This window comes from Cyprinus carpio, chromosome B18 (assembly GCF_018340385.1).
Source record: "Cyprinus carpio isolate SPL01 chromosome B18, ASM1834038v1, whole genome shotgun sequence".
Classification (NCBI taxonomy): domain Eukaryota; kingdom Metazoa; phylum Chordata; class Actinopteri; order Cypriniformes; family Cyprinidae; genus Cyprinus; species Cyprinus carpio.
This window is the reverse complement of record NC_056614.1, coordinates 15,456,268-15,482,716: the sequence shown is the minus strand read 5'-3', so window position 1 is coordinate 15,482,716 and position 26,449 is coordinate 15,456,268. Positions and strand designations below refer to the sequence as shown.

The window sequence follows — 26,449 nt, the reverse complement described above, 5'->3', positions numbered from 1 at the left end:
CTAATTTACCAGACATATTCATTCTAAATACCAACAGATTTACTACTAGTACTTTTCTATCCTAAAACTGATCATTTTCAGCATGATCTAAACATATTAATGATTAGAAACCAGAACTAGCAACAATCATCCCAATGCACTCGCATTAAAAAAGCTGAAGTGCTGTGCATACTGCAAGATAAAGCCCATTCATGGCGGCAAAGCTAGTGTGCAATCACGTTAAAGAGTGTGAATGACCATGCTCTGAGGCCGAAGTCTCAGTGGAACAACCCTCTCCACCCCCTGCTCAAATATCTGTTTTGTCCCTTTTGCGTCCAGCCTGTATTATAATTATAATGTAATTCATTATGTCTCCGCAGCACATGGCACAAAGGGGGGAGTGCTCCCCCAAAGTCCCTCCTTGCTGTTCAGGCTGACCCAACACGTCCTACCTCACCCTACAGCTCCTACTTCCCAGGCATAAATGCAGCCTCACACCCCCAACTGAATCATGGGTCCCTCCTTGTGTTGATTAAGATATCAACACCCTGGGTGACAGCTGTGTGCAGACCCATCTCACAAGGCACACTTTGAGGTTCAGACCAACGGTAGGTGCACTGTCAAACCAACTGCAAACCACTGGAGAACAAATAGGAATAATCAAATAAAGAATAATAATAATAAAAAAAAAAACATTTCGGAAAGGTGCTACTATTGGAATTAATGCAAAGTAAAATGACAAAATGTGAATGGATTCTGTATTGGCAGGATTTAATCATTGCCATCGTTGTATGTTGCACACACACACACACACACACGAAAAAGAAAAAAAAAAAAAACATATCATACTAAGGTCCAGTTTGGGCTCCAGTCAACGTATTCAAAAGCCCTCCATTAAGAAGAATTATCTTTTCGAGACACATTATTGTGTCCCAAAATTACTTTCTTTTGGAATGTGTTGGGCTTAATTAAATCCTTTTGCTGAACAGGATGCTGCATTTTCGACAATGGTGAGGCCGTTCCCCATTGAACATAATGGTTCTGAGGTTAAATTGAAGGTTGTGTGAATTCTGAAGAGAATGGCTTTTGCTGTACAAGGGAGGCTGCATTCATATTCAAATAGTTGAAGATGGACATGTACCCGGACTAAAGTACATGTATGTTGTGACATTAAAAATATCATAATTTTACAAATGAAATAATACAACTGCAGTGCAGTCACTGAATGAAGGACGCTGCATTTATTTTAGTTATTTATTTACTTACTATTTATATGATAAAAAATTACTTGCACATATAATGTTCAGGCGAGCAACAAATCAAGTCTTTTCAAAACATAATCAGACTTGGGCATCTCTCACACATGCAAAAAAACGAAATAAGCCATTATATAGGAGCACAACCTGCCATAGCACTATTAAAGCTGAAATCAGTATGGGGCGTATAACACGTAACAACATGCCTTAGCAGCATAATAAATCTGTTTAAGATGGGAGCAGTGACTTATGGGAGAGTCGGAGACCAGGCATGCTCTCTCCTGCAATGGGACGCCCAACATCAATCCACCATTGCACCTTCCCAATTAACACCTCGCCTGGCAATCGCTGGTAGGGCATGAGGCTGACTCCCCTGGCACCCGCTACCTGTCTCGGCTCCTCTCAACACGTGCCCACCTTCAATATGGAATTAACAGTGCAACTCACCCCTCTCGGACCCAGCGTGCCTCAGATTAAGCCTGTGCGGGTCTGAGATATGCCAGCCCTTCTGAATGAAGGTTCCTGGGGGTTGAGATTCCGAGTGCAGCAGGGGCCAGTGCCAGCTATTGTGCTGCCATTCTTTTAATAATAATTAAACTCCTGTATGAATAAGTTCTTAACTGGAACCCCCATCCTAATTCCACTTCCAATGAACACCTGATAAGAGAATCATTTTTATGGCCACCTGGGTCCTCGAGCATATCACACTTGATAAGACCTTAATAAATCTAATAAATTGTTGGGGCTTAGCAAGGGGCCTTTGTGTGACAGAGGAAGTGCTTTTGCTTCTCTCTTCAATTGAAAATGGTGCATTTCCATAAACACAAAGATGGGGCATTTTATCAACAAGGATCCAGTAGAAATCTTATAATGGCATCCATATTTGTATTAAAAGCTTTTAAGATGTTATTAATTATTACAAACAGGTCATTGTGTTAATATCACTGGCAAATAGATTTACCTTTACTTTTTTTTTTTTTTTTGTAGATATTCCCTTTATCAGGCGAATAAGATTTAGGTGAGAATTCATAGCACCTTACAGAATATATCTATAAACTGTAATTATTAATTATGTTCCATAAAGTTTAAAGAAAGAAATTAGAACTATTTATTAAACATATATTTTTATCAATATTGTGTCATTTGCTAAGCGTTAAATAAAATATGTCTGTCCATCAAAAATGTGACATGTCTAAGAATAAAAGAGATCCTTTCAGTTATTTCCTGCTTTATGGTTTTGCCATATATTTTATATGGTTTTGACAATATACTTTAATAATTTAATATTGAAAAAACTGATTCATTGTTTATTTAAAAAGAAATAATAATAAGATAATTACAAATTACTTAAAAAAATTTATAATAAATTAAGCAATAACATACCACCAACACCATAGATTCTTCCATTTATTTTTTAATTTAAGGCCCACAAAAATGTACAAATTTATTTTATTTTAGAAATGATAAAAGTGGCATACAGTTATTTTTTTCTGAATTGCATTTTAATGTAAATTTAAATAATTGAATAGGTCTAGACAAATAATAATAATAATAATAATAATAATAATAATAATAATAATAATAATAATAATAATAATAGCATAACATGACCCAAATATCAATTGCTTTTTGATATCACCATAATTCTTGTAAATTGAATCAAATGTTGAAAGATGCTCACTGCTCCAGTGCTCCCTGTAACCTTTATGAGTTCACTGTATGACACCTATTAAGCATCTCAGTGATCATTTGACACCACAAATCCTCAAGTATTTAATAAATCACAACTTCAAACACTTTAATTAATTCATTAAAAATTAATTCACTTACTTGTTGTATACTTGTATTAAAACATGTAATTATTTTTCTATTTTCCCCATGCTCATAAAATGGAGACTCTTTCCTGATATAGTGTTTAATAAAATCACACTTATTCAAATGGAATTTTTTTTATCGAATGTTTAACTGCAAAACCTGCACATATTGTGGATGCTATTATGATTGTATTATCTTTTACTTTGGGTTTGACATCATTAATCCATCTACTTTTCAGAGATATTATGAAGTGAGGATCTGACATATGCGGCTCCCTGCTGGAAGACACCATCACCAAATTCAATTTCTAACCACACTAAATAGGCAGGTGAACAGCGGTCAATTGCAATCTGTGATCATCTGCATTCATAATTCATTTCAGCCACGTTATAACAGTTTTTCAATTCAGTGCTTTTATGAGTTGCAGCATGCAATTAGACAAAGCAACTGATATAAACTCAATCACTGCAGCTTGATGACTGATGACTTCAATTAGATTAATATCTGCGCGTCAGTCATACAAGTTGCATCGGCTTACTATTTGTAAACTTCAATTATCTGATCAGCTAGTATCAAACAAATAACTGTAATATATGTTAAGAGAAATAAATAAACAGCAGTTTACAGTGACGAACTAGAAATAGTTGTGTATTTTAATTATACAGTAAAATAAATAAAGAGAAACAGAAATTACTTTCCAGCCGTCCTGGAAATAAACTCAAGATTAAATTGCTAATAAAATTATGTTAATGTATTAATTATACAGTCAAATGAATCAAGGAGAAATTAAATTATATCAACTTTTCCAGCCAACCTGGTGAGAGACCATTAGAAAACTGTAATGAAATATGTGAGTTTTATGAAAATAAAATAACAAACTGAATAAATCCAAAGAGAACAGCATGCAAAATCCTTTGACACGGTCCATAAGGCTCTTGAAGCACAGGTCATATGGCATGAGAACTAAGTGTCCCTTTACCCTTGTGGAGTAACAATAAAGTGTACAGTAGCCATGTTTCTGCTAGTTAAATCTGCTGCACCCACACTGCGCACTGTTCAGGCTTGATTGACAGGAACACATAGTGAGCTATTAGCTGATTATAAGTACAGGCTAATCCCACATTTGTCAGTTTCCAGCTGATGTCTGTTTATAGAACAATGAGGCCCAACTCTCCCCTTCTTTTCTAAAAACAAGTGGACTGCAATCTCACACACCTGTAACACGAGCGAACACAAGCCACACGCTGGTATACGCTCTCACACACCACACGACACACATATCGAATAAAGCCATCATGTACTTATTAGAGGATGGGTTTGGCACAGCGTGACAGCCTTTATACATGACTGTCTATTAAATACTCCCACAAATGGTACGGGCGATCTGTGAGGGCTGTGCTAAAGACCTCTCGTGCATCTCTGCTTATTAGTTATTAGTATGTTTTTGTTGTTCTATTCATACAAGACATTTTAAAAAAAAAAAAATATATATATATATATGTATATATATATATATATATATATATATATATATATATATATATATATATATATATATATATATATATATATATGAGGTAAAATGCCCTTGACCTAGCATTTGTGGGTTATAAGGAAATTTGTTTGGATATGTTCACTTCTTATTTATGAATATGACAAACATGATAGATGACCCTGTCATTCTATGTTGACACTTTGTTTATTCTTGTGCGTGTTCATTCTTCGATACTGAGATGAGCACTGGCCTTGGATGCTTCACCTCTGTATATTATTTTTGAAGACAAATTGCAAGGAAGGAAATTATGGTGTTGCTTTCTTTTGTGAGGAGGTGCTTTTTGCGCGAAACCACAAAGCGTTCTGATTCTTGCCCTAATTCTGTATCTTTGATTCTCAACCTCTAAGTTATAAATGATGTATTAAAGGATTTACAATGTGCATTAGGAGGCCCATCACTGAACTGCCAGAAATATCGAGACCAAACAAATAAAATAAAAAATTCTGATCTACTTTGTAGTTAAAGTTCTAATATATTCCAACATATAATAAGGTTTAAGTTTACTTAAGATTATTTGCTGTCGTTTTTGTTTTTTTTTCTCTCCTTTCTTTCTTTTTCAGTCTATGATGGCTTATTATTTTTGCAGAGAGGTGTTTCAGGCCTACTGGGACCACTTAAAAGTTTATGCAGAGCACCGGCCAAGTAACACAGAAAAAGCCTTGAAGTATACACACATAGCGCCTTTTCTCTGAGCCTCTCAGGCCTGGCCAGGGGGAGTGTTGTTGGTTTATGAGATGGAAAATAGCCCAAGCTTCTGCAAAAGTGAAACAGGATTAAGGCCTTTGTGACACACACAATGGTTAGGGGAATTAGCAATAGTTGTAGGCACTTAGAGGGGCTCTCACACTGAAGCTTATCCCAGATTTTGCACAATAATCATTTGAATATCAACAGTGTTTTGCAACTACAGCGCTAATGTATAAACTTCTCTCTTTTGCGTTAGTCCAAATCCCCAGCTGATGAAGCCGTTGCAAACTCTGGGACAAGTACTTAAAACATCTGAAAAATCAATGTTTTAGTAACTTTATTTTATTTTATGCACATTTGAAAGCAAAAAGGAGTTGTTGCATGTATGTTTGTTTTATTTTACAGCTCACAATTTATATCTTTCTCCTTTTCATGTTTTGTATTTTTTAATGTATACATTTAAAACTAATTATAAACTTTCTGCAGGTTCTCCGTACTGTTCCAAAGATTTTTTTTTTTTTCTTGTTGGCTTATAGATAATAAATCATTAGGTTGGTGTGTGGAAAGTAGCAGTGGGACATAGTGTGGAGTCTGTTGTTGGCATCTGCTTATCTGCCTCATTAGACTGTCTTTTACGGGGGCTGGGAGGGAGGCAGCCACTGCTGTTAGCAGGGAGCTCACAGAGGGGAGTAATCCTGCACTGCTACCTCACTACAATCACACTGCCATGCCTGGAGGAGTGTGATGGTTTCAGTTTTTTTTTTTTCTGAGAAAGAGAGAGAGAAGTTGGAGAGACAGATAGAGAGTGAGAAAGGGAGAGCGAGGGAGAAAAAAAAAAGTATTGTCTATATCACAAAACATTGAGTGAGATCAGCGGACTTGTCAAGAGGCCTTGGCTTGAATATGAATGATGAGAGAAGAGCAGGGTGGTCTTGGTGGCTTGGGTGGAGGCGGGCGAGAGAATAAGCCCAACTGTCCCTGCCAGCCTCACAGCAGGCAAATCAAACACAGTTGAGACACCTCCGCTCAAACTCTCTGATGACAAAATAAGAGAGGAATGCAGCCGAATTTCACACAGACGGAGGGAAAGCCGGCATTCACAGCTATCCGTAGCATCCTCTGCGGTGATAATGGCAAGTCAGCGTTCGATATTTTATAAAAAGAAAAGGTTTACAACATGTTTTTTTTTGTCAGAAACTGTCAAGTGTTACTCAAACAGCCAGGAAAATTCTGTTGTTGTCTTTTTTCCCCCTCTCTCTCTCTGTCAAGCAAAACAGCTGGGTCAGCTACAAGTGAGATGTGACGTTTTTCGGCTCATTCTAAATGAAGACATTAAGACATGAAACACCCCTCACACCCCACTCGCACAACCCCCCCGGCCTTCCCCGATCCCCACAGACTTTTTCAATTCACTAGAGTGTCTGCATAGTTCCCTCATTCAACTGGATACAATGATCCGCGAGATGAATAAAGTTATCTCTGTGGTGAATGGGATGTTGCTGAAGGGAGGAGACAGGGAGGACCCAACGGGGGCCTGAAAGAAGCCCCGTTTGAGGGGCAGATCTGAGGGGTCGGGACCCAGCTGCCTGGCCGGGTGAAAGGGACACCAGCGGGCTGGACAGGCCCAAGGAAACAACAAAACAAATCCCCTTCCAATAAAGACATCCCACGCCGGACTCGCTCGGGTCCTGCTGCAAAAGTTGCTGATCACTCACATTTCACACATTGAAACTTTGCTCTTTAGGCTGAGTGCTATACATTTTAGTGGCAGTTAAAAATCACAGTCAGCTACTTTTTCCCTCCACTTTTCGAAGGGGGGAGGTACTGAAGCCAGACTAGTCCTAGTTAATTTGATGAAAACAACAGGGCTACAAAGGTAGGAGCTGTTTTGAATTCTCCATTTTTTTGGCATTTGGATAACTTTGGCTGACTCTCAGTTGTTGTCACCGTTCTGGCAATGTTTAATGCCTTTTGTACTCTGCTTAATGCTTTTTTGGGAGAAACCTAAATAAAAAAAAAAAAAAAAAAAAAAAAAAAAGTAAATCAAAAAAAAAAAAAAAAAAAAAAAAAAAAAAAAAAAAAAGATGATGTGATGGAAAATGCATTCTCGATAAACATCTTTTGCGATCCGCACTAGCTTTGATGCCAAGAGTTGTGTTAAAGTTGTTTATTTGCATTCGAAAAATTCCTAGACCTACACTATATGTCTCCTATTGGTTAAAAAGCGCATCAATTGAATGGGTCACGTCTTTTCTGGGGTTACACCGTTTCCTTGATGGCACTGAATTGCTCTAAGTTGGAATTTGCAGGGGGTAAGTAGGATGATAATCAGGCCATATTATAAGGAATTGATGGTTCATTTTCCCTGTCAGCAGTAGCACTGCCTCGCCCAAAGATGTGCCGACCTGTGCAGATGGGGTTCAAAGCCAATTTCCATGTTAAAAACTCCACACGTTCCAAAAATCCCCTCTGAGTGAGGGCTTGCTGATAGGAGCATGTGACCGCGCTATCTGTTCTAGCGTGCATCTGTGTCAGCCACTAGTCAGAAACCCGCCACCCCGAAGTCTGTGAGTTTGCATGATAAGACGTGGTAATAGTACAGATATTTTATGCATACGTCGCAACATTGTAAATTAGCAGGTAATATATTTTTTTTTTGCATTGGCGTTGGACTGTCAGATCACAAAGACTGGCTTTGTGTGCGTCTTTTGAGTAATAGACTAGGGCTGTCTCAGCTATTGCTTCAAGATTTTTCTTATTACATCTCATTTATTTCTTTTCTGTTTTAACTGCCCACATCAAATGTGAGCCAGGAGTCCTCTCTCAGTGATCCGGCTGCCAGAAAATCAGCTTCTTCTCATTCATCATCTACAACATTAAAACCCAATTGCCTTCAGGCTGCTGTGCTTCTGTATGTGTGCAGTTTAGATGCAGAATAAAACCTGAGGAAAGAGAATAAAGGCTGCGTGTAGACAGCACAAATTGTTTGATGAGTTATGAGATGAACTCATATGAAATGCAGAAAGAAATGATAGTGCCAAGTAGCATTGCCCGTATCCCGAGGACAGGACAATCTTGCTTTTTATCCTCGAGTCTGCCAGATCATTTGTTTTCATCTGATTGAGGGAGAGTATTTTAAAAGCTAAGCTCTGTATGTAATTATCCGAAACCCAGATTCCACTAATTTCCACATTGTGTTAGGACTCCTATCTTAATTGCAATCACACATTCCTGTAGGAAAAAAAAAAAAGAACCAGACACTTTTTTTTAATAGACTTTGTCAAGATTATTAATATCAGAGAAAGTGGCATAATGGTGTCAGAGCAAAGGAAAAGTGAGGCTCCTGTCTAGCTGCTCGAGTTTTACAAGAGATATTCGGTGAAGATAACATTATACAAAAACAGACAAAAGTTTGTCAATGTACACGGCAATGCTTCGCCATTCTCACCGGACACACTGCAGGTAATGAGATAGAGGAGTGATGACTTATTAAACAGAGCAAACCTGCTGCTTGGCTTTTTCTCATTACCTTTTCACTCATTTTTTGTCCTCTTCTCATCATCAACCCTTGGAGCCAATGAGACTGGTGACAAAGCCCCCGCCACGCAATTCTCTTTCCTAGCCGGCTTTCATCAGGCGATTTGGTGGCGAAATATGAAGCCGATTTTATCTCGCTTTATAAATTCACAAAAGGCCCCTAGAGTGCCCCCATAGAAGACATACCTCATCCCAACCATGTGCCATCACTATCGCTGATCCCCTGCAATTGATAACGCCACCTCTCCTATTTAATGATTTGACAGGCATCAGACGCCAGTCCAGCAGCCACGCTGGGTTTTTTTTAATATACTTTTCTTCATGTCATTGCCTGTTTACACAGAGTGGGTCAGAAGAAAGAAGGTATCTGCTCTATCTCCCCCTCTGAATGTGAGATTTATATTAAAACTGGGTTTCTGTGCACCCACTCTGATGCCAGTGTGATGCTATTCTTACTTCTAAAGAAGAGATTTTCCCCAAAACTCTAGGAAAAGACCTCTGCTAAACACTTCTACAAATTATTTAAGATTAAAAACAAATTTAACTACTGCAAAAACATAAATATAAAAATGAAATAATAACAATAAACAAAAAATATATACATTTTTGGATAAAAAAAAAATCACAGTCATTAAAAATTTCATTTCAACTTTGACTAAACAAGAAAAAAAAGGTGAAACAATGTTAAAATTAGTATGTTTAAAATGTGTGCTTAATAGAACAAATATGAAATCTATTTTTTTTCTGCATAACACTGTACTATATCTACCTCCATTTATATAAAAACAACATCTACATGTTAAAAGCTTATAATAAAAAGAATATTACAGAGATTAACCTGGAAGATAATGAAGTAAAAGATTATGTTTAGTTATACTAATAATATATATATATATATATATATATATATATATATATATATATATATAATTATGCAGCATGTTTTAAAATGCTAATTCTTTTTTATACATTTAATTTAAGGCATGATGTTGAAATCTCCCGTTAAAGTTTAACATTCTGACTTTGCACTTTAATTATTCACTATTCCTGTCCCAGATTAATCAGTCCAAATATCAATCATCTGTACAACTATTTTATAATATCATGAATATTTACAAAAATGTACGTGTGGGCGGTGTAATTTCTTTTCATTATAACGACATATCAGGTGGATAGGTATTTCCAGTCTTCTGTATTACATTATTTGATCTACTTTTTCCCTTTAAACTTCCTCAACACTAAAAGATTTGAATTTACTTTTGATGTCAAAATCTCAGAATTTGAAAAGCTGTCATGACAACTAAGCAGGTGGCACAATAATCTAAAATAAACCATGACAACCTGTTATCACAGTAAGAGTTGGCTCTGACAACAATCATCTCTGTTTATCAATAATGTAAAGGCTTACAAAATTTATATGCAGCAACGATTTGAAATTCATTTCATTTTGGACACTTAGGTAATGAGAATTTTTAACATCAGCACAACAAAGTCTCCAGGATACTAATAAATCATTCATCTCTTAATCAGTGATGTATTATTTATTGGTATTCAATTTTTCATGTTTTTGGCTCATTGATCCTGGGGAGGTAAAAATAAAGAAAGGAAAGTATGAACTGTGCTCAACTTTATTTTAGGTAATTCAGGTGAGACAGAAACTATTTCTTTTTGACAGAGCCTTTAAAATGGTTACTCCAATTTATTTATTTTAAGAGAATAATTGTTGTTGTTATTATTATTATTATTATTATTATTATTATTATTATTATTATTATATAAAAACAGGGGTTTAGTAGGAGGTGGATTATTGAGTTGTAGCATTGAACACATGGCTGTGCAAATTAACTTTTCCCCCCTGTGCTTTCTAGTAAAAGCCAGGCAGCCTCCCCCCGGGGAAGGAAGTCAGCAAGCTCCTTTGCAACATACTCTCTGGTTCACAGGGTTCCAGTTTGATCAGCCTTCCATGTAAGCACACTACTCTTGATACTCATTAGGTTTCCTTCATTAAAAAGTTTTGATGTTTTTCACAATTCCAGGCCTTTTATCAACACGTTACTTGTGAAAACGGTTAACTCCTTCACTGCTAAGAAAAGCCCTTTGAGTATATATATCTAACATCAGCAAAAATAAAAAAATAAAAAATAAATAAATAAAAAAGTAATAATCACTGTCATTATCACAAATCTGCTCTTGGTCTGTTGCTCCTAAATAACTAATTTAGCTGCAAAACAGCTTCATCTATTTTGCCTATTCATTATTCTTCCCTATCATATATCTAAATACAGATCTTCATTTTATAACTGACAGCTTATTACCTCTGAACACATGCTGATAAATTTAATTCCAATGAGTTAGCTTCAATTTTCCTATCCTATTACCACCTAATATTGCACCATGTGGGAGAACACTGAGCTGATGGAAAATCTCTGGAAGAAAAAGGCAACAAGGAGAGAAAAATAACAACATATTTTGATGTCTATTATTAAATGTATTTGTTATTTCGTTTGACAATTAAATTATTATTATTATTATTTGAATTAATAATTATTATTTATACATTTTTAAAAATGTAATAGTTAAAATGTTTTCTTTTATTATTATTTTGTTTTTCAATGTTCGATAAGCATTTTATTTCCCTGTTATAGCAGCTGAATCTCTCTTTCATAGACAGTGCAGCAATTGTCTTGCTGATTTAGATAGAATCAGAAGCATCTAGAAAAGACATTAAGAAAATAGAGACATTTGTGTATGTGTGTGTGTGTGTGTGTGTGTGTGTGTGTGTGTGTGTGTGTGTGTATATATATATATATATATATATATATATATATATATATATATATATATATATATATATATATATATATTAGATAATTTAAATTTTTATAATACTAATAATTTAAAAACCTGTCCAGCATTATTATTTTTCACACAAGCAGCCTCTAATGTGGTAGAAATTCCCTCATGAGTAGCCACCCTCTCTGCTTTGTGACAAAGGACACAAGAGAGGTTCTTCAAAGAAGCAAAAATGCAACTGAAACGCATGCCATCAGAAGAAAAAATATTATTGTGTTTAATGTTTTAAACATAATGGCACACAATGCACTGCAAAACTAATAAGCCTCCTTCAGCATATACCCCCCACGAAAGCTGCATTTAGAGCCCTGTTGGGTCTCTTATTTGCCAAAAATAAATAAAGGAGCTTCATACTCTTCTTTTTTTTGCTTTGATGTTGCCCTGAATAGCACTCAATTAACAATGTGGCTAATGAGCCCATTAAGGATGAAAGACTTCTCAACAGGTATGAGAGGAGGATGCTGTTCTTGGAGTCTCGGGGCTCAGTGCTCAGTGCAGCAGGAGTTGCACACTGCTCCTTTACAGAGGCTCTAGAAGCAAAGCCCTTGTGCTAATATCAAACAGAGAGAGGAATTACAGGCGTCTTTTCTCAGCACACTTCAACGGCAGAGTAAAATAATCTTATATCCAGGCAAATATAAGTCGAAGCCGCGGGATTTATACATTTATTTTTGCGCGCACCATAATGTGTTTAAAATAGGCTAATTAGATTTTGTTTCTAAAATATAAATATTTGTGAACAGTTTAACCCGATAAACGACCGACTCGGAAAAATTATGATTTACGCAGTTAGCTAGGCTATAGGCTACGTAATATGCAAATAAAGAAATGTGATTTAGATGATGCAGTGTTTATCAAAATAGCGGAAAAATCGTAACCATGGAGCTAAAACTGTCTGCGGTGTGAAAAGACACTTTATTTGCTCCGTGCAGAACACGTTTGTTTTCTTGCTGTGATAATATCATGTTCATTTTACTTTCTCTAAATAAACATAGCCTGCTTGCCTGTATTTTTACGACCTCTAATTTTGCAAGACTGTCTCAATGTGTGAACGTAACCTATTTATTCAGCCCACGTGAACTTAAAGACATAAATAGCCAACGGATGCTATCTCTTGTGCGCAGCTGAGTGATTCTTTTAATACAGGCACCTCTGGCTGCTTGAAATTTTGAAAATCAAAATCAAACAAATCAAAATAGGTTTCATCACATGAACTGCACTGGAATAAACATGATAGCTGTGACACTGACATTTTGGTAACCTAATGTGTGATGGTGTGGATGTTTGATGTTGTGTGTGATGGTAATGACGTTTGATATTCCTTTTTTTTATTTTTAGAAGATGGATCAGCCTTGGACTTTTCAGATCTTAAACTCCCATTCTGCTGTCCCTGGACATTGAAGTGCTCATTTTTATCAAAATGAAATATTAGCCTATTACATTTTTTAAAAAATATATATATTTTTAATTCATAAAGAATTTTATAAAATGAGCGATGTGATATAAAAGACAACACAAAAAAAAAAAATAATAATAATAATAATAATAATAATAATAATAATAATACACATAAATAATAAAATATTAAGTTATTACTTTTAAGAAAGAGTCCTAAGAATAATTTACCTGGTTTCAAAACATATTATACAATTATTATATAGGGGAAACATCTGGGTGGGGGAGACAATTTTTTTTTTTTTTTTAATTCTAGCAATTGTACATTATGAACACAAACAATTATATAGACAGTAAAAATTTAGTTTAAAGTAACAATAATTTATAGTATATAAGTAGAGTAAAAAAATCATCCTAGAGTACAGAAAGGTTCCCATAATTAAATAATTATTCAGGCTTAAAATGCTGACTTTCTTACAAAGCTCGAATAACAAAGCACCACTATCTCTCTGTTCTAATAATTCTTTTGATAACGGCAATAATTTTTACATCACATAAAACATTTTAGCTTGATATATAAAGTTCGTTTACAATGGACCTTTAACCAACAATGAATAAATAAATAAATAACAATAAAACGCGCGTTTAGGCAGCATTACATTGGCATTTAAATTATTTACTTTCCACGTCTTCAGAGTTTGCGTCGTAACCACATGCTGAACATAATTTAAAATAATTAATTATACGTTTTAAAGTTTCAATTTTTAAAGCCGAGAATGTAAAAATGTACAGATTTTAGATTGGAGTTAAACTGCTGTTTCTCTGAGAGCTGCTTCTCGATGCTTGCCGCCGCTGTCCATGTTACTGCATCTGAAGCAGGTTCTTCAGATTTGAAAAGATATGGTACTCTCCTCTCCATCCATCAATGATGTTATAACCTAAATATTTATATTAAAAAAGGGAAAAAATGATATAGCGTGCAATAAAATCAAATTATAAAGATATTAGCAGACTAATTGCGTTTTTATTAGCTTGTGAATAAGATGGTGCTGTGCCAAACATTGTGTGGTGACAAATGGACTGATGCAAAGGATGGGGCCAGTGTCTGACCGAATGGGGGGCCCAGTAAACTGATTATGAAAATGTGCAGGGCAGCACTCCGTTTTAAACTCCCAACCTCAGCACTTCAGCTTGAACACATCTCTCTCTGAATGATTTTCCACCATGGTGCATCTGCAAGCGTCCTCCTGGATGCTTTCCAGCTTTTGTTGTGCTGATGTGCTCTATTTCTCTATTAACTGAATTTATTGTATTTCACTAAACGTTTTCAGTTCTTGAATAAGTATCCATTTGGTCTGCAACATATTAAATTGTTGCTTTTTGTGTTCAGTAGGTGTTGTGTTTATCAAATCATGGCACAGTTTATATTTCATGGATTGGTTACAAATGGATTGTTTAAACTTGTGGGTGTGCTAATTTACTGTCATATTGTGTATTGTTCTGATTAGTCCATGTACTAGATTTTGTGTTTATTAAGAAATACTTTGTAAAACAGAATTTACTATATTAAGCCTGCATGCTTGGAATGCAGTGCTATGCATTACAGAGACATCCACCAGCATGCAATTTTCTGTTCCAGCCTGCCACTTACTGTACATTATCATGTTCCCTGGTTTCTGAACAGACTGAATGGAAAAGGAACGCGAGAACACCAAATAGCACCATTTTGCTTTCAAAATAAATACACCCATCTGGAAGAGTAACAACGCAAATGATATGGAATCCACTGACACTGAGGAGCTAATAAATAAATAGACTGCTTGGAAGTGGAACAAAGTTATTGAGATGTTAAACCGGCATGTCCGAAGAAGTTTTCGAATGTTATCTGTAGCTTCAGCTCGAGGATGGCTCGAGGTGTTTGGAGTGTGAATCTGCCTAAAGCCGCCAATGCAGACGTACACGGCATATGCTAGATACAGATAAGAGTGTTATTTAATAGATCTGGAGAAAAGACCCGTCCACATGGCTCAATGAATGTGCTTTGAATGTGCTTGATAAGTTGGCTTAAGCTGAATGAAGTATCCAGTGCAACACTGAGTTGCTGTTTGAGCTTGTGACAAACTTACTGTTTAGTTAAGCCTGCATCCAGGGGAGGGATTAGAGAAAAGCCGTCAGGATCAGCCTCTGTCTCCAAAAAAAAATTCTCTTCACAAATAATTGCATACTCCCAAATCAGCTACTTAAAGAACAGAAATAATAATGAACGTCTTTTCATGGTTTAGCAGAAGTATAGTTGAGGCTTTATAAAACTGCATGAGATTTACTTCCATTACAGCTTTCTCACTTTGCATTTTAAATTGCATATTCATATAAACCGCACCAGAACCTATAAATGATCTTTTCTCTCCATGAAACATGCAATAGGCTGAATGTCACATATTAATTAGACTGTTTTTTTCCTCTCTCTCTTTCTCTAATTTGCTCACTGACATTCTCTCTAATCTATCTAATGTAATAATTATTCTTACAAATAATTTCTGATTCATAAATCAATTTCAAATGCGAATGATGAAGGGTTTGGGGCAAATGAAACATATACAAGAGTGTTTTCTCTTTGAGGTTTTTACAGCTATGGAGTATAGAGGTGATGAGAAGGGCAGCTAAGCTTCTGTTAAGCTTCTCAAACATCAAATACAAAAAAAGCAACAATGGAGGTGGGAACAATAACAGGAAAGGCTAAGGAAGTCCTTCAATGACATAAAATGGCAGCTTGTTTAATTTAATTCATTTATACTTTATGTTCATTTTAAAACATCTTTTGAAACATATGATGGCCCGGCAATGGTCAAACAATGACAATTTAAATTTATTGTTTGCTATGATATAAAATAATATATATCAATGCAAACTATGTATTTAAATTGATATATTACTTTGTGTCCCTCAGGGACTTCAGAAAGGTTTTTGTCTTCTACAGCTTAACAACTTCACTACCAGAACTTTCCATTAATCAGGCCAAATTGGCTCTAAGGTATACACATATTTGGGGGTGCAGAGAGCCATATCTCTAAAGCAATGCTGCACATTTTTGCAGAGTTTCTGGCATATGAGCTGTCTTGTCAAATCAGCCTGTCTCAGCTTAGCTTCTTTAAAGTCACACTATTTCAAATGGAGCCATTTAAAAAAAAGGAAAGAGTAGTCTGATTTGCAGGAAGCCTCGGGCGATGGTTTTGAGGAGAGCATGATAAGCAGGGGGTGGGCGCACATACTGATCCATTTCTAAAAGATGACTCTGAGCGGTTCTGGTAGAGCTGTTATTTCATGTTTTTTTTTTGGGGGATACAGGCACCCCGTTCTCTTTGAAGTCACTGTCACTCATGGGAAGGCGGTGAAGGTGATGCACTAGGGCAACATGGCCTCTTGCATAATTCTTCATTCTTTCTTACCAGAGGGTCTGTGCCTGACTGGAGCATATGTCACAGCGGAAAGCAACAACATCTGGCAACAGACAATGAGATATCAGAGGTTTGAACCTGATTAAGGGCTTCTGAAATATTTGCAGTCCAGCCTTTTAGTTCCAGCAGCTATATCATGTCTTTCTCACACTAATGACTTTATTCAGAGAGAGACTTTTTACATGCAATAATCACATTGTATGACAATAATAATAATAATAATAATAAAAAAACAAAGAATAGCATATGGAAAATTATAAACATAATTTCTTTATAATATGTAATTAAATCTAATTATATAAATAAATAAATGGATATTTTATATGCGTACACTTAAAATGATATATATTTTTTTTTCCGCTGACAATCAACAAAATCTCTGTTTACGTTTAACAATGGAACAAAAATCAGGAGATTTGAAAAAAATATCTTTATTTACATTCAGTGGATATTTATGGTCAAGTGACTGCTCACTGGTCTGGGAGATGGCCTTTAACTGCACTGTGCGCGGTTAATGAGCTTCAGCGACTTCAGCGAAGCCTGTTAAAACAGACTGTTAAAGATATTCAGCTCACCACTTCTTTTTGGTAATCGAAAAACCAGAACCAGCTAGATTGAAGACAATTCCTTAATGTGGGAAGCTGATTATATGCCTTTATACTTTTCTTTTATAACCCAAGATATCCTAATCAAGTGGCTGAAGCTCATAATGCAGGTTGACTACAACATTTTGCCGCTGTCAATTAAACGAGTTTTTACTTTATAGTATGTTTCAAGTTTTTTGTACATTGAGAAGCCTTCCCATCCCTTCCTTCACTAAAATGATCAAATTCATTTGAGATAATATTTGTTTAAACGGGCCAATTATTGACTCCTCATAAAGCCCCAGATATTAAAAGGCAGAGTAGTACAATCCTGACTTATAGTAATTTATTCAGTAATATGAAGATATGCGCGGTGCTCGGAAAATAAGTCAAAGGGGCATCTCTTTCACACCCCCACCTTCTAATAAGGCAGTTCGGCTGGCCTCAACTGTAATATATTTTACCAATAAAGCAGCAGCAAAGCCCGGGTGGCCTTTTGACCAGGACTGAGCACTCAGAAAGCAGCAGGCAGTCACTGCTAACTAGGCCATCTCCTCTCTCTAATATTAGCTACCTGTCCCCTTGGCTCCGCTCGACACGGAGAAGGGCTTAGTGCTTGATATTTTCATTTGGGCTCTGCCAAGATGCAACACCCCTGCTTTAATCTTGTGTTTGACGTTAAGCTCTGTGTCACTGAAAAAGCCCAAGTGAACTTCAACCTTAGGGTGGTGCTGTCATACAAAGATGATGTGGCTGGGGAGTGGCAGCGCCTGGTCCGTCCTTGACCCCAACTATTGGCCAGTCGAAGCCTTTCCCCTGCCCTTTTCTAACCAGGCCAGCGCACTGACAGGTGAAAATTTCGCACTGAGGGCTCAGAGCCGGGCCTCTCTTGTTCTGCCTGTTTCCGGCATAGTGCTGCAGACAAAGCGTCATTTCGATTTTCACTTGAATAGAAGAGGACAAATCCCTCCAAAAATGACCAGACTTTGACAGCCATTGACCTTTGAACTCTGTCACGCACTTGTCATCCACAGGATTATGGACAGTGATGTCTCTATTTCAATTCAAATTTCCAAGTTTGAATAAGACGTTGCAATTCGTGCGATCCGGAGGCCTTTGTTTGAAAGCAGAGTGTCACGTATAAGAACAGAAGCGGAATAGAGACAATGATAGCGAGAGAAAAGCTTCATTATGGTACAGATGTCTCCATTTGACAAGCGGCTGAGAATGTCTATTAAAATATGGAGAGGATAATTGTTTTAAATGAACAAAATTAATATCAGCACTTTCATTGCACATAATGGCACTGTTAAGAGAGGTACAGTGGCATAATGATATACACATCTTCACAAACAGTTAAAGCACTCAAAAAAAGTCACATACGCACACATGTACACACAAAAAGCAATACTATTATAGCGTTACATAAGCAGAGACAGTCAAAGACTGGCACAGAGTCAGATCTCCCATGCTGAGCGAAACTCCATCACAAAGACAAGACAGGCTTTCCTGCTCTACGATCCCTCTGACAGACACACATACACACACACACACACAAACACTTCGCCTCTTCTCCCTCATCATTTAGTCGGCAGCCCACCTGACTGATGCCGGAAAACCAATTGTTCGCCATAGCATCAATGTCAGTCTATTACTCCATTCGCATGTAATGACAGCCTGTCCTTTTGGCACAGATTATAGTGCTCTGTCTCAAAGCAGCAAAGTGTGGAGTTTCCCTGACCTGCACGGGGATGAGTGTAAACACCCTCATTTAGCCACCAAAACAGAATACATTTCACTGATTAGGGAGTCATTTTCTGTCAAACTAATCACAGAGCGCTTGGTACCAACATCAGAAAAAAGAGTGCATTATTGATCTACTCAGCTGAAGCACATTGTTACAGAATGTGTGTGTGGGGCTCTTTATCTGAGGCAGGAGACGAGTTGGTGCGCACAAGCAAACATCACAACAAATGAGGCTTATATAAAGTCTATTTACCACGGCAGACGTAAATATGCATTTTTTTTCCCCGGGCCCCAGCACACTTAAAAGATAAAGAGGGAGTGGAAAAATGGTTTCACTGTGCGAAGGAGACATAATGCATCATTATAAAGCATACGAGCGCAGGCAGTGAGCGGCATTCGGGAGTCATTACCGAGCCCGGGGTCTGCTCCATTTGCCATGCCACATATGTGAAGCCTTTGAGGAGGTACGACATAAAGGTAATCTACCATTTCAGGCATGACTTCCACTGCACTGAAGACAAACCTGTGGGCTTTTCCGTCATTATCAGGGTGACAGGTCCACCTGAAAGAAAGCTTTTTCCTCTCTTTCATTTGCGCCGCATAGATATTGATTGTAATGGGAGCAAATTTCTCCCTGTCATTATCATGCTGACCAATATCAAAAGACTAAAATGGCGCGTTTAAGAGTCTCCTGCATAGCAACCGCAGATAAAGCACATTGTCCTGACCCTCATTATACGCAGCCAAACGGCAAGCTGCAAGCGTCTTTGATCAGCCATTTGAGCCTGACTGAAAACTGTATGTTCACAAAGTATCTCTCTGAACTGACTAATTAAATAGAGTTGGCCGATTCTATTATGGCGTAATAAAGCAGTCAGCATATTTCAACAGGTTGACCCTAATCATTGGAATGTGCGGTGGATTAAATTACCTCCACTGAAGAAACCAAAAATATGGCGGAGATCAAGTGAATTATGCCCCCTTTCTGATATTGTTCTCTATACTTAGTGCTTATATAAGAAGGTGACATGAGACTTCATTCAAAACAAAAGCCAGAAGCTACTAATGAGACTTGTTAGTGATGCTAATTTATGTAAATGTTATTACAGACACCTATCTTTCATCTGTGCCATTTGGCGGAGAAGTAATTAAAAACAACAATGAGAATCCCAGCAGTGGAAAAGCAAACATGATCAAAGGAGTGCATGAGGAAAGGAGAAAGACCATTTTCCTGAACTACGCATTGCCATGGGCAACTAAGGCCTCATTAGGGTCCGAGACATTTGGTTGATCACCAGTTAACCTGATTTGCTTTTTTTTTTCTTTCGTTTTCATAAAGGCTTCACACCTCACCGCCATCTCTTCTCCCTCTGATTGACAGGGCTTGCTGGCAATCTGCGTATCTGTTTCGCCACAAGGTTACAAAGGCCCCCATATGATCAGTTACAGTATTATGTCACCAAACAACTTCAAAATCGCCCCATGTTGGGCGGAAAGCCACGGCCGTCTTTGTAGCCCTGCAGAAGGGCCCTTTGATAGGAACAAGGGCAGGAATTGTGGCATGTATCATGTGAGCTGAGGTAGAGCACTGGAAACAGATACGGAGAGATCAATAGTCCTCTCTGCTGTGCCAGCCCTCAGGATATTGACCCAGTCTCCATGGAGGACCTTCCATTTTAAAGAGTTCACTGAAGATAAGAGCTACTAAGAGAAGGAGCCCTTTAGTACTTTCGCTAGCTTGCCTATGACCATGATTTCCTCAAGACCCCCCCTCCCCCCACCCCTATCCATTTATGAAGAATATTTTATTTTTCTATAGTATACGGGACTCTTTATGAGTTAGGAACAAGTTTAACAAGTAACATACTTTTATTTTTCCTTTTTGACAATACCAGTTTGGAGGCATCTTGCTATTGATTGAGTAAGCCATATTTCGTGCTTGTTTTGTACTTCTGCAAAGTTCGATTTTTTTTCTTCTTCTTTTGTTTCACATAATTATACTGTAAATTGCTGTTAATCACTGTTCTGCTTCAATAACGAAGAGCAGGAGCAAGCTAGTGAGTAGAGACTTTGGAATACAATACAGAAAATGAAACATGAAATGAATGGGATCCACCTTCCTGGCCCTTTCTCTCACTCAGTAATTTGTGGCATTTAATGGAGGAAATCATTGTGATTTTGTACTATTATATTAGATGGAAAGTGGAAAAAATTAGAACCAAGACCTGTTTTTATCATGCAATAAAAGACTACACATATTCAAATAATTACACCACATTGTCTTTTCTTTTATCCCCCCCTCCCCACTTCCAATCACAACTTTCTTGTTTTTCCACAGAAATGGGAACTTAAACTGTACAGTGAATCATAGCTTAAATATATCAATGATATGCATTTTCAACAGAAAACAAGGAGAAAGGGAAAAACAGAGTTTGATTGTGTCTTCCTTATACCTTTTTTCAGAAACAGCTTATTTGCAACTATTATTTATGATGATAATGAAAACAATTTACCAGTGGGGGTCAATAGTGATATTTATTCTAATAAAGTGCCTATTTTTATACAGTACTGACTTTTAGATGTGTTAAAAAAAAAAATTTAAAAAAACTACCAACCAAACCAAACAACATCATTAACATAAAGTGATATAATTTGATATGATTTTCCATTCCCAAAGGCTTGGTTCCTCAGAAGGCAATTTCAAATTAAACAATTCAAAATGCAGAAATGTGTTATAATTTAATGTCTTCTACTGATAACTGATAATTCTGCACTCAATAGACATGACACTTGAAAGGCACCTAATTCAATTCAGCTCATTTCAACCTAATTCAAATGTAATTCCCCTACATTATTGCAAGTTGTTACTTTGACCTTCAATACATTTAGATAAAAAAAAAGACATTAAGAATATTTTAAATTATTGTACTTACATGTACATCTCACAATATTTCACAAATAGGCTATGTGCATCATTACTTAAATGCATTCGTGTAATAAATTCTCATGTTTGTCATTTGAGTCATGCATACACTGCCTATGTAAAATGTAATTAGAAATGGAAATAGCTGCAGTGAATAAAGTAGAACCAGTCCAGTGAGAATGTGAGGGGTGAAGGTTGTGTTTAAAATGGGAGATTAGCTACTCATCACAATATTTTTCTGCCTGCAATAAAAGCAAGTCTTAGGGGTGGGTCGATAAAGGTTTGACAGCATTTCCTATTCATTTTCCTCTACTCTCAAAGCCAGACTCAAATCTAAACATTGATCGCACTGTTAATCCACGCTCAATCCATCCCCATGGAATGTACCATAAAATAAAACCAATAATAGGCAAAGGAACTCTTGACTTTCCAAATAACTGGGGAAGAGTTAAGCACAGATTAGGCTTTGGTTTATTTAATATACACTTACGTACCTCACTAAAAGCACTCAGGATTGACACGGCCTTGATTTACCATGCTGCACTGTTGGGTATAACAGTAAGTGTTTTGTTTGTGGAGAATGATTTATTCCTAAAAATAGAAATAAAAAAAAAACAATCACAATTGTGGCAAATACTCTATTTTCTGCAATTTACACAAATTTTAAATGCAAAACGGAACAAAAACCTCAAAATCCATATGAGCCCACAAACTTTTCACTCTCCTCTGTTTTTCTTTTCCAGCTGAGTGACCTCCTCTGTTGGTGCAATCTACATCTGACCCTAGACCATGAGTGTTCGGCATTTGTTGACTGTCCACTGACCAGCAACAACCTTCCAGATCACTGAAAATGTCAGGCGGGTGGACCACCGGTCCTCTCTTATCATGAATGATGGCATGGCATCATTTTAAATAAGTGTTGTTTGTTCCTGAATAAAGTAGACTGTTGCAAAAATGTTGTTATTCACTCTATGTTGCAATATAACGATACTTTTTATTACAAAAGTGGCTTAACATTGATATTAAAAAATCACTAATTGCAAACTTCTTCTAAAAAGAACTAACATAATTTAAATAAGATTAAAAAATGCTTTTAAGAAAAGACAAGTTTTTTTTTTTTCTTAATTAGTTGACTCTTGTTTTTGTTTTTCTCCATAAAATCTGTTACGTTCTCAGAAAGTGTGATTAAAATGGTTTGGAAATGTGCAATGCCTCAGTTTTCACCCTTGTGTTATAATAGGAACTTAATAAAAAATTGATTCAAGGACACACATTTTATCACAAAAAGAAATGGGGGGTCTTTGTCTATAGACATTTTTTTTCTTCCAACAAGAAACATGTTTCAGCAGCCCCTGACAAACGTATGATTGATCCTTGAAAATGACCCAATCCAAACAGAGAAGCTGATAATGGTTTGACTGAAAAGATGGCTCTATTATGGGATAGTATTTCATGTTGTGGAGAAATTGCTCCTAATGAGCCTTGTTCTAAAGGCCTGCAGGCCTGCCATCCCTCCCCTTACTCTCCAGACCTCCAGGGGTTAGTGTCTGTGCGTCAGGCCCCCATTGTTGCCTGCCGACGGATAATGTCCTTATTAATTGTACCTCTTTGTAAGGTGTCAGCTGCAGCCTTCGATTGAGACGGATGGGTCCTCTGGAGTCTGCTCCCTGGCCCTGCACTGCTAGCCTATCTTTAGACAGCACACAGGTGCACCATTTCTCATCCTGCAGCTCGACACTTGCCCAAGGCACTCACTGAAATATGACCAAAATTTTATGAAAGAGGAGGAAAAACACTGAACAGAAATACTGAAGGTTTAAAAAAGCATTTGTGTGTTTGCATGTCTGAGGGTTAATATGCATAAGCTGAATAAAATGCTTCAGTAAACAACAAATGCAGTGTAATGAACAATGCAAAACGTGAAGGCAAATTTAAACCAAAATCTGTTAAACATCAATTAGATGTCATGGGGCATGTCTGTTGAAAATGAAGACAGAAAAGGTTTGCAACCTTAAAGTTAGTAACTGAAATGTATTAAATTAGTTCTGACAGTGTTGTCTTTTTTTTATCATTCTTTTATTAGTGACACAGTATAGAAGTGCTGAGAGAGGAGGAAGAGAGTGGGAGGAAGAAATACCTTTTACATCTGTCAAAGTGTGCAATGCATCTGATGTTTTAGGTGAAATGCAACCAAACGTCTCAATCTGTCAAAACTAACCTTGTTACCATTTTCAAAAAAAAAAAAAAAAAAAAAAAACGCTGTACAGATGTGAATTAAAAAGGTTCTGTTATATATATATGTATTTATTTATTTTTCGTTCCAAAATACTTCCATCAACCAACATTCATGAGGTTTTAAAGATGTTTTAAAAGTTTGTCTGTGAGAGAGATAAGAGTTGAGAAGTTGAGGATATAGTAGAGAGGAGCCTTTGCCCTGAAAACTAAATAAATAAAAAACCATCCCGTTATCCTTATGATGAATGTATGTGACAGCAAGTAACCTCAAGTACTGATGTGGGGCAGGCTGAGGTGACAAGGTCCATCGGTGTGGTCCAGACTTTTCATAATTACCTTCTCTGCTTATCTCAGAGGAAGCGCGTGTGCTTCTAGAGTATATGGGGCGTAGCTACACTGGGACTTCCACAACAAATGCCCTGTCCCATGGCAGTATGCCATAAGCCACTGTCACTTACCTGGCCCATTTATCTCTGTAATTATGCTCACCTGGACTACATGCCTGAAACTAATTTAGTCATTAGTTTCAGCGCAGCTAGTTCTTGTTCAAAGTCAGCTCTGGAACTTCCTGTATCCCCCAACAGTTACTATAATCATAACCATTTACTCATGAATAAAAACAGGTCACTGGTCGTGCATGATTTAACACAGTCTGGAGGCAAGCAGGCAAGTATGAGTACTGCCATCCACCATGTGATGTGCTGCTGTAAACTGTATGAACAGCTTGTTTTCATTTCTCCCCCATAAATGTTAGAACAAATTAGTGTGCAAATATTTCTGTGGAATTATTAATTTATATTTAAGATGAGTGTGCTACAGAGAGTAGCTACTTCAAAAAATGTACCATAAATGTAGTTTTATTCACACCAAGAACGATAAAGGTCCACACCAAACTCTATTACCACCATAGAGTTTTAACAATCATTCTAACTAGCTTTTTTATATTCTGAACAATATAGGCTAAGCATTGCCAATCATTTAGTAGCCTAATAGCAGGAGTTCGTTGGTGTGCAAAACATGTAACTATTTATAGGCCTATATATATATATATATATATAAAAAAAAAAAAAAAAATTTTCCAAAAAAATAAAAAATTTCCAAAAAAAAAAAAAAAAAATATATATTATTTTGATGCACCATAATAACAACTCCATCTGTTTAGTCCGATGCTCGAACAAATGACTCAAATGAATTAGCTCCTTCAATGAATCGTTTAAAAACGGACCAGAATGAACCACTGAATGAACTCATCCATTCGTTCACTTCCATCTCAATGCTTCATGAAATATAGTCATTAGGCTGCAACTTGCTGTGCCATCAAGAAATCAAAAATATATTTTCTCTATTATGATTTGTGCATGTATTTGTGCATGTTTGCTCTTAAGCCTTTTGGACATTAATATAGGCTATATAATATATATATATATATATATATATATATATATATATATATATATATATATATATATATATATATATATATATATATATATATATATATATATATATATATATATATATATATATATATATATATATATATATATATATTTTTTTTTTTTTTTTTTTTTTTTTTTTTTTGAACTAATACATATAGGCCTATTATATGGACTGCTGCTAATGCAGAATAAGATGGAACTAGGAGAGGCTTGTATCCACCATGTCTATTTTGCTTCAATTCTTCACTCTGATGCAATTAAACATTAACTTTATAAAATTATGAAAATCGTACAAAAAACTTTTCCTCTCAGTTAATTCACTAACCCTGCTTGTCATAACAGAATCGAATGTCAGTAACATAATCTTTAGGACTACTAGAAGGACAGCTTGATGGGATAAGAAGACTAATAAAGTTATTTTAATAAATGAACCTCCTTCTGAAGACCATATTATTTTAATAACATGTGGCTCTGAGACTGGTGCTAATAAGTTAGTAGTAATTAAATATCTTTTTCATTGATTATTTTGGTTTGTTGAGAAAACACAGTTAATTAAGTGGATTGAAGCCTCTATGAGATCACCAGCATTAACATCAAATCCTTTCCTCCTCATTAAAGGCAATGCAGTCAATTTAATTAATGCATATTAATCCCCACTGATGCTCATTTCAGCTTTAGGAAAAAAGGATCCACATAGCAGGGCTAGCCTGACTTCAAATCACTTTGTTTCAAACATGCAAGTTTGATCGTTGCCTGAATTTGTGGGCACCACATGGAGGGGCCCCTATTTGAACATTCTGCAGCATTTTGTGTGATCTTTCCATGAGCTAATTAAAAAAAAGGGATGATTAATCACAGATTTCCCTTTCAGAGTGCATGGATACTGGACCACATCAGCCTCTGGATATTGCAATGTGTCAATGACTGCTATACATTACACTAAAGTATGCTCAAATTTTAAAGTAACGTGTATAAATACACCAAAGTCAA

The 26,449-nt window shown here is 36.4% G+C and overlaps 2 long non-coding RNA genes across 3 annotated transcripts; one reads left to right on the top strand and one right to left on the bottom strand.

Annotated features, from left to right (window-relative positions):
• The first annotated feature begins 6,497 nt into the window (after positions 1 to 6,497).
• Positions 6,498 to 22,658, top strand: LOC122140424. Of its 2 annotated transcripts, none has more exons than XR_006157095.1 (3): positions 6,498 to 7,168; positions 16,423 to 16,602; positions 22,529 to 22,658. It is a non-coding gene; the product is annotated as an uncharacterized LOC122140424 (long non-coding RNA). The 2 variants fall into 2 exon arrangements; XR_006157096.1 differs by lacking the exon at positions 16,423 to 16,602 and adding an exon at positions 10,698 to 10,794 and having other exon boundaries at positions 22,529 to 22,650.
• LOC122140422 lies at positions 21,977 to 24,527 on the bottom strand. The gene is made up of 3 exons (XR_006157094.1): positions 24,357 to 24,527; positions 22,473 to 23,539; positions 21,977 to 22,376 (listed from the first exon to the last, which is right to left on the bottom strand). It is a non-coding gene; the product is annotated as an uncharacterized LOC122140422 (long non-coding RNA).
• Between the last annotated feature and the right edge of the window lie 1,922 nt (positions 24,528 to 26,449).